Genomic DNA, 15,500 nt, shown 5'->3' with positions numbered 1-15,500 from the left:
TGGGTGCTACCTGGATGTCCCTTTCCCACCCATGCAGTGTTCAGGACTGGACCTGGATAGAAATGTGAGAACCTTCTTTTGTGTGGCACTCTGTAACATGGAGACATCCAAAATGGCTGTCCTCTGAGAAATTACAGGTAACACAGGTCAACCTGCTCCCACAGTAAAACAGTATTAAGCATTCAATTACCAAGGAAGAATTTCAGAAGGGAAACTCATTTTTCAGGTGATCTCAAAAAGAGCTATTATGAAGAAAAAGCTTTCTTAAAATTGAGCATGTAGTAACAGAGTCCTGGAGACTGTCTGTGGGCCAGATACCACTTCTGCACTTTCTCTATCAGGGGTAGGTATGCAGGGTCTTGGGGTTCAGACTTGGACAGCCGATGCAAGGAGACGGGATCCTTAACTATGGGCATGCTTAGGACACTAGCATAGTCAAGTGGCACAACTGTACCCAGCTACATTTACATGGCATTTATATAAACATAACTTCCATGGAAGAGTTATTCATCATTATAGCCTTTGTGGAATACAGTTGAATCAATCTTACATTATAAATAAAGAAGGAGGCTGATGCCCATGATGCATTACTTAAAGTGAAAAAGCACTGGGGCACCTGGGTGGCTCAGTCTGTTAAGCGTCTGGCTCTTGATTTCAGCTCAGGTCATTATCTCATGGTTCATGACAATGAGCCCCAGGTCAGGCTCTGCATTGACAACATGGAGCCTGCTTGGGATCCTCTCTCTCTCTCTTTCTCTCTCTCTCAATCTCTCTCTCTCTCTCTCCCTCCCTCCCTCCCTCTTTCTCTCTGCCCCTCCCCCACTCATGCTATCTCATTTCTCCCTCAAAATAAACAATTAAAAAATATAAATTGAAAAAGCAATCATGTTTAAGCTAATATATAAGATGGCATTCCCTACATTTAAAAATAGAGTGTGCCCATGCATGCACACATGTGTATGGAACACATATAAATATATGTGCTACCTACACATGCAAATATCTAAAATGTTTCATATTAAACTGTTAACTATAGTTACTAGAAAAGCAAACTATGGAAGGGGATGGAATAACTTAAAAAAACAAACTTCATGTTTTACTTTATATGTTACATATTGTTTGAATCTTATAAGAAGTACAGGCAATTTTAATAATTCAAAAATTTATTAGATAATAGAGTTAGAGTGTGTGTGCACTTGTGTGTATTTGGTGTTTAAAATAAAAAGTTGAACGTAAAAGGCAGTGTATATAGTATGGGGAGTATTTGGAAATCCTGCTTGTCTTTACGTTCCAATTCATTCTGCTTGATGTGATGAATGAGCAAGGCATTTACGAGTTGCCCGTGGTAGATAATGAAAAATTTGCATTATCAATTTATAATATTGTTAAATATTATAATAACATATATATAGCAGTATAAATATTATATGTACTATAAATACTTGTATCAATATAGATACTATATACATGTACTATATATATAAATACTATATATACATATTGAGTTATAACATGAAAATTGACACTGATCAGTATATTAGCAACCAAATGGACTTACAATTGAAACTACTTTTATTTTTATAAAATTATTTAATAAAATAAAATTTTTTCAGAAAATAAATTTAAGTGTAAGACTTTCCCCTTTATGGGAGGGGTAATGGGTTAAATCGGTGATGGGGTTTAGGGGGTGCACTTGTTGTGAGGAGCACTGGGTGATGTATGGAAGAGCTGAATCACTGTACTGTACACCTGAAACTGATATCACAGTGGTAACTAACTGGGATTTCAATACAAACCTAAAAAAAGAACTGAACCAGGGGCTCAGTTGGTTAAGCATCTGATTCTGGATCTTGGCTCAAGTCATGATCTCACGGTTCATGGAATCAAGCTCCACGTCAGGCCCTGACAGCATGGAGCCTTCTTGGGATTCTCCCTGTCCCTCTCTCTACCCCTTATCTGCTTGTGCACTCTCTCGGAAAATAAATAAATAAGCATAAAAAATTGAACCAAACTGCAAAAACAAAATAAATAAAATAAAAAATTTCACCTTTAAAACAATTCTGTCTTTCAATATTGATGTTTACTAAATATAATTTATAATCTACCTTTTAATGTTAATAGAGAACAAAATATTTAGAAAATAAATCCTAATAACTTACATGAAAATAATTTTTTACATATCACATTTACATTAATGGACACTGTTATAATATATTTGCATTTTCTGTATTTTGAATACCGTTACATTTTACTCTTTCAATCCTTTGGATTACTATTTTGTCAGGAATCTAAATGACATTAAAAATATTGATTATAATAACATAATTACTGTTTTGTTGAAATAAAAGTATGCAAATAACTTTTCTTGAACAAATATAAAATAATATATGAATTGGAAAATTTTTAATGCATTATTCCACCAAACATTGTTGGTCCATTAATGAAGCATTATGAAGCACACATAGACATTAACAGCTATGATTAACTTAATATATATGTGTGAATTTCTGTCCATTTGTAGTTATGTAAAAATATAGCTTTACTTTTTTAAAATTTTATAATGTTTATTTTTATTTTTGAGAGAGAGTGAGAGAGAGACAGTGCATGAGCAGGGGAGGGGCAGAGAGAGAGGAAAACGCAGAATCTGAAGCAGACTCCAGGCTCTAAGCACAGAGCCTGATGTTGAGCTCGAACCCACGAACCGTGCGATTATAACAGGAGCCAAAGTTGGTTGCTTAACCGACGGAGCCAGCCAGGCGTCTCAGCTTTATATTTTCTAAAAGCGATTTAGTTATTAAGTTATATTTTTCAGTGTAGGAGGATAGAACATATTTACTTAAAATGCAGTAGCTTGACTTTAAACTGTTAAGCATTCAACATACTTCCTGAGTTCCCATTTGATCTTCTGTGCCTCATGTCCTGTCCTACCCACGTGAGTGCACCACCATCATTCCCCAGAAAGAATCACTCAAGGAAGAGGGGGATATGTTTACTGCAGAACAAATCAGAAATAAGTAGAGATTAAAAAACGGCTTGAGGAGGCCAACACACCAACATTGTCATGGGCAACAGCATGGAACAGACACAGGAGAGCTAGAAATCACCACAGCTTCACACCTCATGATCTCATCACATCCAAGTGCACATTTTAACTCACAGAACGTTTCCAATTCACTCTGTGAAGTGTGAGGAATAAAACTACCCAGCAAACATACACTTAGCATCCATTCTGTGCCCTTTGCTAAGCACTGGCGGGGAGGGGGGGGCGAGGGGGGGGAGATAAAGAAGACATGTTTTCTGCCCTCCAGGGTTCTCATCTACAAAATAATTGAATATGAGAAAGAGGGAAGAGAAGTAAAAGCTAAACAGAGTCATTCTGGCTGGGATCAAGTGGGAGAAAAGGTAAGGAATATATCAAATATAGGAAGTACTATCTAGGAATATACAGAAAAGATTTAAGAACAGAAACATATCTATGAACTTTACTTGGGAACATAACACCAATAACAGTCAAATGCATGTGGCTGGGCATTATTTATTAAATCTGACAGCAGCCGGAATTCTACCTCTTATACACGAGAAAACATGGTAGTCTAATGTTTCTTGACTGTCATCCCCTGAAGGGAGTGTCATGAAAATGAAATATCTTGATTATGAGTCTACCCCAGTGAAAACCTCTATAAATAAAAACTTCTTTGTCACTTCATGAAGAAAGCTACATAAATAGTGAATTGTGGGTACTGTCTGCAGTATCAGATCCTATTTACTGATTTATTTTTGCTTTCTACAGGGCAGGAGACTTACTTCTCATTTTAATTTGCAGAAATATAGTACTTCACAGAGCAGAGATGAAAGAGGAAATTTCTAGATATCTGGTTTTGAAGCTGCTTTTAAAAGAGTCCACAATTATGAGGAGCATTATCATTGAAATTAACATAAGATTGTGTCTCTGGGACTTGGTGGAAATAATTAAACCAGTGAATTCACTTAACCTCTTTTTGCCAAAGCGAAGATGACACAATAATGCTACCCTACACTACTGAGGGCTATCATAAAGTCCCCAGACAGCCTGGAAGCTCGCAAGTCCCAGTGTATAGGTGGAATCTTAGAAGCTATTTAATCTAGGCTCTTGCCTTCAGGCAGAAACCTGCCGATTCAGTCAGCTAAGCAGTTGCAATATCATTAAAGGGATTATGAATATATAAACAAATCTCCTTATTTTAGGTTTCATCATTCTACAGAAGTTGTCTAAATTATTGTCTTATTTTGCCTTCTGTCTCTCAGGACTTCTCACAGAGCCCATGCAGGAACACAGGTAGCTCACTTTTTTATAGGTTTTCTTTTTCCTCTCACTGCTATGGTATTAGATGTCCAATGTTGCTACCACATTAAAATATTTAAAAAATAATATCATAAATACAGTTTTGCATTCCAGAGAAGATGAAAGATAACACGATTCAGCACCTGGGAGCCACCTGTGTTCCCAAGCCCATAGCACTTTTATCTCACACTGTCACTTACTTCTGGTTGTCCCACATACACAAGCTGCCCGCTCCGTTATCCCTTTCTCTTGCCTATACAGGTCCTCATCACTGGAAACAAGCACAATTACCTAATGATTGGAAAGTAACTATATTAAAGGAGGCACAGTCAACCCCACATCATTCAAACAAACTAAGGTGCCAGAGATGTTAGCAACTCTGGTTTGAATTCAGGAGTTTTTAAAAATTTTTAAATAAGTTTATTATTTTTTTAAGTTGATTTTTGAGAAAGAGGCAGAGCACAAATGGGGGAGGGGCAGAGAGAGACAGATAGACACGGAATCTGAAGCAGGGTCCAGGCTCTGAGGTGTCAGCATAGAGCCCGATGTGGGGCTTGAACCCACAAACTCTGAGATCATGACCTGAGCTGAAGTCGGAGGCTTAATTGACTGAACCACCCAGGCGCTTGTGAATTTAGTTATGCTACATCCATGAGATTCCACTCTTGACACCCGGAACTTGGCCACATCTCTACCTGCTCTGTAGATGTAACAAGAGAATTTGAGGCCTGGTGGGTCACATTTACTGCTTTTATCCAAATAATCCATTTCTCTACTTTTCAGGGTGTACCACAGCATATATATTTTACCTAATCAACTGTGGAATGCATTTTGATGCTTCTACTGGAATATGGATGGGTCTGACCTTTTAAAAATTCAGAGTGTTTTAAGCTTAATAAAAATCAACACCAAAACATATTCCAAAATGCTTTACAAAGATATCTACGTGGGAATGGGTGCTTGTCATATCACAGGTAAGATGAGCAAAGGTAGGAAAGTCAATAAAGCACTGAACTCTGTATTTTTAAAAATTAAGCATTGTTTTTGAGCTGAGATCGAAAAAGAGAAGCTAGATGTGAATATCTTTTTCCTTCAATCTTCTGTCATTATGAACAATGATATTACATCCCATTCCACTTATAAATAAATTCCATCTGGTTGATTTATTATTGATCCTTATTTAAAAATGGATAATTACATAGAGAGGTATTTTTCCATTTTACATATGAAGATAGGAAAGCTCATAATCACCCAGTCATTAAGGGTTCTTAACCATATTCTTTATTGTCTCTCAACTTGCTGAAAGTTTCCAGTAAGCAATCCAACTCTTAATTAAGGTGTCTTAAGATATGCTATGTTCAGGTATTGAACAATGCTCAGGTATTGTACTCTGTGTAACAGAATACTGAGGGCCAATACTAGAGATTTTAGAAGCATATTATGGTTGGGATATTTTCCCCCTGAGGCTTATAGCTAGAATTGCCAGATAAGACACAAGATGCTTAGCTACATTTGAATTTCAGATAAACAATGAATGTTTTTTAGTATAAACATGGCCTAAATTTTTCATGGGGCATGCTTGTACTAAAATATTGTTTGTTTCTTACATTAATATTAACTGGGGGTCCTGTATTTTAACTTGCTAAAACTAGCAATTATATGTATAGTATGTTGCTAAATATTCACTGTTGGTAAATATTCAGCCTCTATACCATCATTGAGCTCTACCTGCCCCAATCTCCATCAAATACAGGGGCATTCAATAAATCTATCACAAAATAACAAATTGATGCTCATAGATGTTTTGTTTGGTGGGTGCGAGTATAAACGTGTCTTTGGGGGCACCTGGGTGGCTCAGTCATTTAAGCCTCCGACTTTGGCTCAGGCCATGATCTCATGGTCTATGGGTTCCAGTCCTGCATCATGCTCTGTGCTGACAGCACATAGCCTTGAGCCTACTGCAGATTCATTCTCTCTCTCTCTCTCTCTCCTCCTCTCCTGCTAGTGTTCTCTCTGTCTACCAAAAACAAGTAAACATTTAAAAAATAATAATAGACATTTCTTTGAATCACATATAGTGTAATTACTGACCTTTTCCTCTGCAATTATTATAGTGGGATAAGGAAATAGTTCCTTACTCATTCAATGATGGATAAATCCTTGATCTATTAGGTCTTACAAATAGTATCTGAAAACTGTTTTTCTGAATAAGGAAATTGATGGCTGATCATCAGATGTGCCCAAGTCACTTAGTGGAACAGCCCAGGGAACTGTAACTTTGTAGAATGGTCCAGCTTTAGTGGTTGCTGGGGAGGCCCTCAGAGGGATAACTCATCCCTCAAGATTTGGGGACCAAATGGCTGATTAATGTATTTCCAGAAAGAAAGGAGAAGGGAGGTTTATATTAAGTAAACTTAATGATTATAAAATAAACGTTTCTCTAATGTCACATGAATATGGACTGTCCCCCTTCCTATCTTAAAATGTACTGTATTTGATGAGCATATTTGAGGATTCTTTCATTTTTCTGAATCTTTTAAATGAATAAATTTTAAAAAATGGAGTGTCCCTAGCTTCTCTTCCCTCTGAGAAGTCATGGAGAAAAAGGTAATAAAATAGCACTAGTACTGGAACCTTTCCCCCATTCCCTGAGGGTCTTGTGTTTACTGATAGTCCCAGTGCCAAGATCCCTTGGTACGTGGGAAGGTCACAGGCATTGCCAGGGTCACCAGGGCATTGAAACATAATCATCATAGAGATGACTGAATTCAAATCACCCTGAACACATTTAATGAGATCTCTTTTATCTTTAATCTAAACCGCAACCTTTAAACTTGCTTTTCAAACTTACATAACCATCGTTATAATCCAGACACTAGCCCACGCCAGAAGACAGACATGGCATACATTTTAGAAAGTGACTGCCACTTTGAAGCTAATGCCCCAGTCTCCAGGAACGTGAGTTACTTTCCTAGGCAGCTAGTGGCATTTGGGGATAAGTCTGGAAAAATACTCCGTTTAAATCAGTTGGGGATCCAAAGTAGAATAAGCAAATGAGGCAGTGCATAGAACTTAGGAAGAAAAAATATGTATTTACATAGATGTAAATATAAAGAAAACTAATCTTTACTAAGCTTTAATGTGCAATTACTGCCACAAGCATCCCCACTCAGTCTGTCACACACATTCTGCAAGGTTCTTTGAGGGCAAATGTGTGCCCCTCATGAGGAGGAATGGACAGTGGCTACCTCGCTCATTTATGCTCAGCATATGTCAACCTCCCTTGGTTTAGACATACCCTGTTCAGTGCATTTTAGGATTGTTTATTCTAGTTTAGTAAATCTACCTTCATTTATTGGACAAGTGGCTTATAGATACCTCATATAAGAAACCATACATTAAAGACAACAAAGTAAAACATGATAAAAATCATAAAAGGGGATACAAAACTCTTCAGTGACACATTAAAGATGTGAAATACTGATGACTTAAGTAGATCCTAAATGGAGTCACAAATAACAATAAAATTTGTAAGATTACTATTTGAAACATGCTTCATGTCCCCTATCATCAGTGGTACATGCTATCTATGGGATTTGGACTTTGCAATATTGGCTAATTATGGTATACCACCACCATAATAGATTTTAAAATACATATTTTTTCAGTTTTTATTTTTTTTTTAATTTCTATTTTTATGTGCATTTTATAGTCTTACACAATATAATGATCCAGGATAGAGCTTGCTGTATATAGCTTATTAATCAATATAGCAAATAAAATATACTGAGGAATGTGTGGTAAGGCTTTTAAGTAATACAGTGTTCCCATAAAATTTTTTTGGGGGGACCCCTGATTTAAATTATTATGAGGCAGTTTGTAAGGAAAATATATGCAGAGGAGACATTACCAACAGTCAGGCAAAATTCTGTGATTGAATTTAATATGGTGAACACAGAAAAGGATGAGGCTGGAGATTCTTTTGTTTGTGTAAGGAAAAAAATGCAGAAAATGCAAATATAATTGAAGGATTAAAGACTTTTTGTGAAGGGAAATTACTTAGGATTCCAGACTTCCAAAGTATCAGTTATATTGCACTTTCTATGCTCAGGGTTTGGGAAAGACGAGGCTTTTGGCAGGAGTAAATCTAAAAGATCTTTGATGCAAACGAGTTCAGAACCCAGAACATTGGGCATGGGGTGCAAGGAAGTCTCCTCCTATAAGATAAAGAGGCATTTTGAAAAATAAGATAAAAAAATAAAAGGTTATTTAAAAATTTTTTTAATGTTTATTTTTGAGAGAGAGACAGAGCATGAGCTGGGGAGGGATAGACAGAGAGGGAGACACAGAATCCAAAGCAGGTGCCAGGCTCTCAGCTGTTAGCACAGAGCCAGACACAGGGCTCAAATTCACCAACAGTGAGATCATGACCTGAGCCAAAGTCAGATGCTTAACCAACTGAGTCGCCCAGGAGCCCCTAAAGGTTATTTAAACTTTTGCCCTAAATCATCTTCTTCCCCTGCCCAAAATTCTCATGCCTAAAAGACTTTCCCATTTTGACATCTTCAATTACCAAACTTTTCAACCCACAACTCTTCCTTGAGTTCTGGATTCCTATTTCCAATGGTCACCTGTGCATTTCTACCTTGCATTATTATTTATTCAGCTGAGGACTACAGCCAATAGCCATGTGCTCTGGACAGGGAAACATGCATTTCTCATCTGCTAAGTGTACTTCTCGTTGTCTCTAAGGTCCTTTAGGTTACACCAGCTTCTTGAAGAGATAAGGAGGCAGACTATTGGAGCCAAAGCTGGTTCTTGACTAGCCACAAACCTCAAATTTCAATCTAAGACTGTAATAGTTCTGCTGTGAACATGTTGAGCCAACCTGGTCAATGGATTCCAGGCAAGGGAGAATAAGGCCCATAGAGGAGATACCGGAGCTGCCCAGGACTCCTGCCCATAGATGCTGAAGTCATCTCCATCCCTAACAAACAGTGCTGTGATAAGCACCCTTGGAGCACATCTCTTCCACAAGTATGAGCAAAGGTGGAGGACAGATTCTGCAGAGCAGGAATGGGCAGGTCAAAGAGGTTGCACACTACGGCATGATGGGTATGGTCAACTGATCTCTCATGTGGGACCTGTTCATATTCGCACCAGAAATATAGGAGTCTAAGAATTCAGCGCCCTCTTTCTGTATCATGGTGCTCTCAAACTGTTTGATCCTTAACAGTCTGGTAGATGAGAAATGTTAGCCCCTGTAGTATTAGTTTCCATTTCTCTTATCATCAGTGAAGTAGCATCTTTCCATATGTTTAATACCCATTTGTTAATAGTCCTTACCTAATTTGTATTGGTTGTTAGTCTTTTTAAAAGTTATTTGTAGACACTCTTTATTTATCTTAGCATTTATTCATTATGCCACTCTTTTAGTTAGTTTTTAAGCCTTTCTTGTGGTAAATAATAAAAACTGTATCTTTAATTAAAAAAAAGCAATTCCATGAAGTATATAGTCTTTCATCTCTTTTTAGGGATGAAGAAACTGAGGCACAGGAAGATTCAATGTCTTGTTTAGATATAGTCTTGGAAACAGGACCTGAACCCAGGTAATAGGAATACAGAAGCTTCACCTTTAAGAAAGAAGCTAAATAATACAGGATTTTCTTAAGTGTTCCTACTAAGTCATAAATGTAATTAGAACAGGAACTGTTTCATATTCTTCGATATAGTCTCATCACCATGTAGTACAGCCAAATGTATTCCAATAAATATATGTTACATGGTAGAATAAAAAAGGTAAGGATAATAAGGATTGACCAGAGGGGTCCTGATCAAATTTCTCAGAACTTAGTCCCCAAATCGTTTGAGTATTTCCTCATCGGCATTTGGTCATCGCTCATGTGCAATAAGAATCATATTCTGATCCTGATTCCCTTTTCTAATACATTTTATAGACCAAAAGATATAAATTTCGAGCTGGTGACTCTGACCACTGTAGCGCCCTCTCATGCCACTTTGCATATCCCCTTATAACACATCTCTCTGGAAAGTGATTATTGCCAAACCATGATCTCCAGATCAAAAACTGTTTTTTTATTTTACCATAAAATACCATACGCTATTTTGTTATATTTTAAATGTAGGAAGATACACTACAATTTCCGATGTTTTTGTGCCAGAATTAATAAGTTTATCTTTAAAAATACAAAAACTTAATAAATTAGGATGGTGAAGGTAACTGGTGATCATGACAATGTAATTTTGTTGAAGGGAAGAACTTTGTTTGAGTGGACTTAAGAGAGAAAGGGAAGGCATGAAGTGAAAGTAGAAAGTGTGTACAATATTAAAAATTTAATGTATGTGAGAGAGAGAGAACGAGAGAGAGAGAGGGCGAGTGGGATCAGGAGGAGGCAGACAGAAAGGGACACAGAGAATATGAAGCAGGATCCAGGCACTGAGCTGTCACCACAGAGCCCAACATGGGGCTTGAACTCATGAACTGTGAGATCGTGATCTGAGCTGAAGTTGGACACTTAACTGACTGAGCCACCCAGGTGCCCCTAAACAATTTTTTTTTTTTAGAAAAATAGGGCATAGCTAAACTTTAGGGTTATGAGGGTTTTTTGTTATTAAGATAATGTGTAATTAAAAAATGCTTGTATGCTGATGAAACAATGGAGTATAAGGGAAACACTGATGATTTCTGAAAGAACTTCTTCAACCACTTTGAGTAAGATGAAGGAATTGAATCTAATGCACACTTGCAGCATTGCCTTAGCTAAGAGTGTGACATTTACTCCTCAACAAAAGGAGAGAACTGTCAAGCATATGGGCACAGATCAATACGTGGGTAGATGACAGTGGAAGGACTCGTGAAGTTCTCTTTTGATTGCTTCTATTCTGGTGAAATATGAAGCAAGGGGATAAGTTTAGAGGAACGATGTGTGAGACCTCGGGTTCTCAGCAGAGAGGTGAAGGTAATGAAATGACCAATCAGGTTAGCGACAGAATGAATGAGCTAGATAAATAGGATTTTCCAGTAGCTTTAGGAGTCTGCTTGTGGTTAAGTGGCCAGGAAGTTAAACAGAGATGTGAGAGGCTTGCATATTTTTCTCCAGCTACATTTATGGCACAAGTAAGTGCCCAGAGTAGGCAAAGATTAGATTTAACCAGACTTGGAAGTTTTACTACAAAATACCCAGAATGAAAAGAAGGGCGAGCAAGATAAATGGCATGTACGAAGAAGTGATTCCAATGATGGATCATGAAATTGGAGTTGTGTAAGGAGGATAATGAGAAGGTCATGGGCTAAAGACAATAAAAAGTGGTAAGATCAACAATTGTTGCAGATGGGCTCTGAAAAAAAGTGAGCTAGAAGTACAAGCAGGATGGTGAAAGAAGGATTATACATGAAAATGAGATTAAGGAGTAGGTGGAGTTATTATTAATGACAAGGTCTAAGCTGCACTGTATAAGATGGCAACCACTAGCTGCATGTGGCTATTTATTCAAAAATCAATAAAATCAGAATTAACTTCCCTAGTCACACTAGCTACATTTCAGTGCCCAAGAGCCACATGTGGCTACTGGCTTCTTGTCTTATTCTGTTCAGGCCCTCAGAATAAAAGACTACCATTGACTGGGTGGTTTATAAACAGCAGTCATTTATTCCTCACAGTTCTGGAGGCTGGGAAATCTAAGATCAACAGATTCTGTGTCTGGTGAAGACTTGCATCCTGATTTGAAAATGGTCATCTCTTTGCTGTATCCTCACATGGCAGAGGGGATTGAGGGAGTTCTCTGAGGTCACTTTTATCAGGGCACTAATCTCATTGATGAAGGCTCCACCCTCAGGACTTAATCACCTCCCAAAGATCCCACCTCCAAATACCATCACTTTTCGGGATTAGGTTTCAACATATGAATTTTGGGGGGAAACAAAAATTCAGTGTATAGTGCTACTATACTGGACAGCACAGGTACAGAACATTCCCATCACTGCCCAAAGTTCTATTAACCAGAACCATTCTAATGAATGGCCATAAGAAGGGATGTATTAGTTGGGGTGGAGACGAGAATATTGGAAAAGGCAAAGAAAAAGAAATTATACATACAAATTGAAAGGATCGGTTATTACCAAAAAAAAATAAGAAATATATCAATGTTGAACAGAAGTGAGAGCAATTTGAAGATCACTATCTAGGAGCTAACATTTTAAAGGAATAAGGAGGATTGATCAATGCCCTACAGATTGTAACAAAAAGAGGTATTAAGTAGTACAGTTTGATAGAATGAACTTTGACGTTAGTGTTTTTTAGGGAAGTGGAAGATTCAGTGATCTGAAAGGAATTAGGTATTATAACACATAACATAGAAAGGAATGAAGAATTCCCTTATCTGTGAAACCAACTTCCTCCATTACCCTCCCTCCATTTAAATACTGAGAGAACTTTCTATTTTCCTGATAAGACAGAGACACATGCTTATTTCTATATTTATTACTTATTATTTTTTTACTGCACTGGTGGTCAATATGTTATGTGATATAATAGGTTTGGTTTTTATAATAATTTTATACTTTTGGATTTATAATATTTAAATTCTGGAAATATCATTAACCTAGAATAAGCCAGCTCTCTGTTTTCACCGGTAAACTAGTCGCTAGAAATCAAAGTTGACCTTTTTTTGCTTCCTATACAATAATAGGAAGAAACTAGCACCTGACAAAAGCATAAATGTTCCGAGAATGGTGTCAGGCAAGTTTGAAATATGTTACTGTTGTTTATACTTGTTTTATTTTTCTGAATTTACACCAGTTAGTATAATTAACCTATTTCAAACACCTGAGACAAAAGCAAGCTTCAAAGCTCAGGTGACACCATGTGAGGAGAGAAAAGGATACCAATATCTTGTCAGGTCACAATTTTGAGAGCTCTGTTGTATATGTTTTAGTAATAATTATTTCTGCACACTTGGCAACATACAACAATTAAAATTTTACTCTGAGAAGGTGAGTAATTGTCCTTCTGATTTCTTACTTAGGTCCCAAGGAGATAAATGACTTTACTAGCTCATACTGTAAATAATTTTCTATATGTTTATTTTGTTTGAGAGAGAGAGTGAGCGTGAACAGGTCAGTGCAGAGAGAGAGGAAGACAGAGAATCCCAAGCAGGCTCTGAGTCATCAGCACGGAGCCTGGTGCCGGGCTTGAACCCACAAACTGTGAGATTACGACCTGAGCTGAAATCAAGAGCCAGATGCTTAAGCAACTGAGTTACCCATGCACCCATGGTAAATACTTTTAATGCCTGAATTTCTAAGAGGGAAATCTAGAATAGAAAGTGTTAACTAAAGAACACAAAACCAAAATTCCTAATTATTGTTCCTGGTTTGTATTTTGTTTTCTCATTTTTAGAGATTAACATGTATTTCCAGTGGGTATAGATCCACAGCATTTATTCCTCAAAATACATTTCACAAAGGAGTACTTTTGCTTACAGAAATTTATGAATTCTCTCAACTCACAAAAATATAAGAAAACAAAACAAAACAAAAAGCTGTCACCACTGCCCACGACAAGCAAGGGCTTTCTAGTGCATTCCCATAATACATTGCACTGTTCCCTAAGGATCTGGATTTCTTTCCTCCTGACTTGTTCACTACTGTGAATTAGTGGAACATTGATTCCTTTTATCATCCAAATACAGCCAAAGCAGGTTACTGCAGAAAGCATGCCAACAAATTGCCCAGCACTTTTGGTTTCCTCTCCTAATACATATTACATGATAATCGTCTTCCTAGGGAAGATTAATAACATATATGATGGGCTTTCTTTTTATTAGCAAGTAATTATTGGTACAAGATTGTGTCCTGCTTGTATTTCTCAATTAGCAAATAATGCTATCTCTCCTTTTTCAATGAAACATACAGTAAACAATCCCTACAGATTAAAAACAAAGAGAAAAAGCAAGCCAGCAAACAAAAAACTGAGGGAAACTCAGCAACCTAATAGGCTGAGGAGCCCATTATTATTTTCACTATTTCGTTTTATACATGTAGAAGATTCAAAATAAAAATGTCAGACTTCTTCACCTACTCAGTTTCACATTTTATGTTAACAAATAGGGAGAAAAAGCATAAACACTGTCCTACCCAGTTCTCTCCCAGACTAGAAACCTTTTAAATTCACAATCTAGAGCAGTGATTCAAAACATATCCTCATTATTATTTCCTTCATTTTTTCGTTCATTTCTGCCTAAAACCTCAGACAGACCTGTAATACGTAGGACATATATGAGTGGAAATGCTACGTTTGAAATGGGAGCAGACCTTTCAAGCTTGTTCATAATCCAACCAGATGGCCCAGTGAGGCTCTATATAGCTTAGTTTTAAAAAATACTCCTTACGGGGTGCCTGAGTAGCTTAGCTGGTTAAGGATTTGACTATTGATTTCAGTTCAAGTCTTGATCCCACAGTTCATGGGATCATGCCCCATACTGGGCTCCATGCTGACAGTGTGGAGCCTGCTTGGGAATCTCTCTTTCTGCCATTCCTCTGCTCTCTTGCTCACAGGCACTCTCATTCCCTCTCTCAAAATAAATAAATACATATTAAAAAATACTCCTTGAGAATATGGCCAAGTTGCCTTAGGATAAGACTTCTTTTTATTACATTTTTAATCTTACATGCTTTGAGAGAGGGTAATGGGAAAGGGAAGTTGGCCACATTCACTGGAAGAAACCAAGGGGGAAATGAATGTTGACTTTACCTAGAAATCTGCAGTTTTAGTGCTTTATGACTGTATCCATGTAATTAATAAATGTGTTTGAACTTTAAAAAAAAATACCCGTTAAGAAATCTGCTGCTTGAGCTGTGAAGATACAAGCTGCTAGAGTTCTCATGATGTAGTAAGTATCTGTCATAAAGAATACAGGTATAAAAAACATTATATTGATTTTTGTTGAAAAAAAGAATGATTCGTTTTTGTACTTATGTTTTTCATTATATGGAAAGAAAATGGTGGTGAAGAAAAACAATTGAAGAGAACATTATGTCAGAAATGGTAAAGGGTCTTGAGATTTTACACCATTTGCAAGAGAATTAGTTGGCCAACACAGTTTCATGGTTGTTGGCACAAGACATGTGATTCAAAGGTCAGAAGCAAATGACCTTACT

This window comes from Hyaena hyaena, unplaced genomic scaffold (assembly GCF_003009895.1).
Source record: "Hyaena hyaena isolate Hyena2069 unplaced genomic scaffold, ASM300989v1 scaffold_244, whole genome shotgun sequence".
In the NCBI taxonomy this organism is placed as follows: Eukaryota; Metazoa; Chordata; class Mammalia; order Carnivora; family Hyaenidae; genus Hyaena; species Hyaena hyaena.
Note: the sequence above shows the minus strand (reverse complement) of the source record.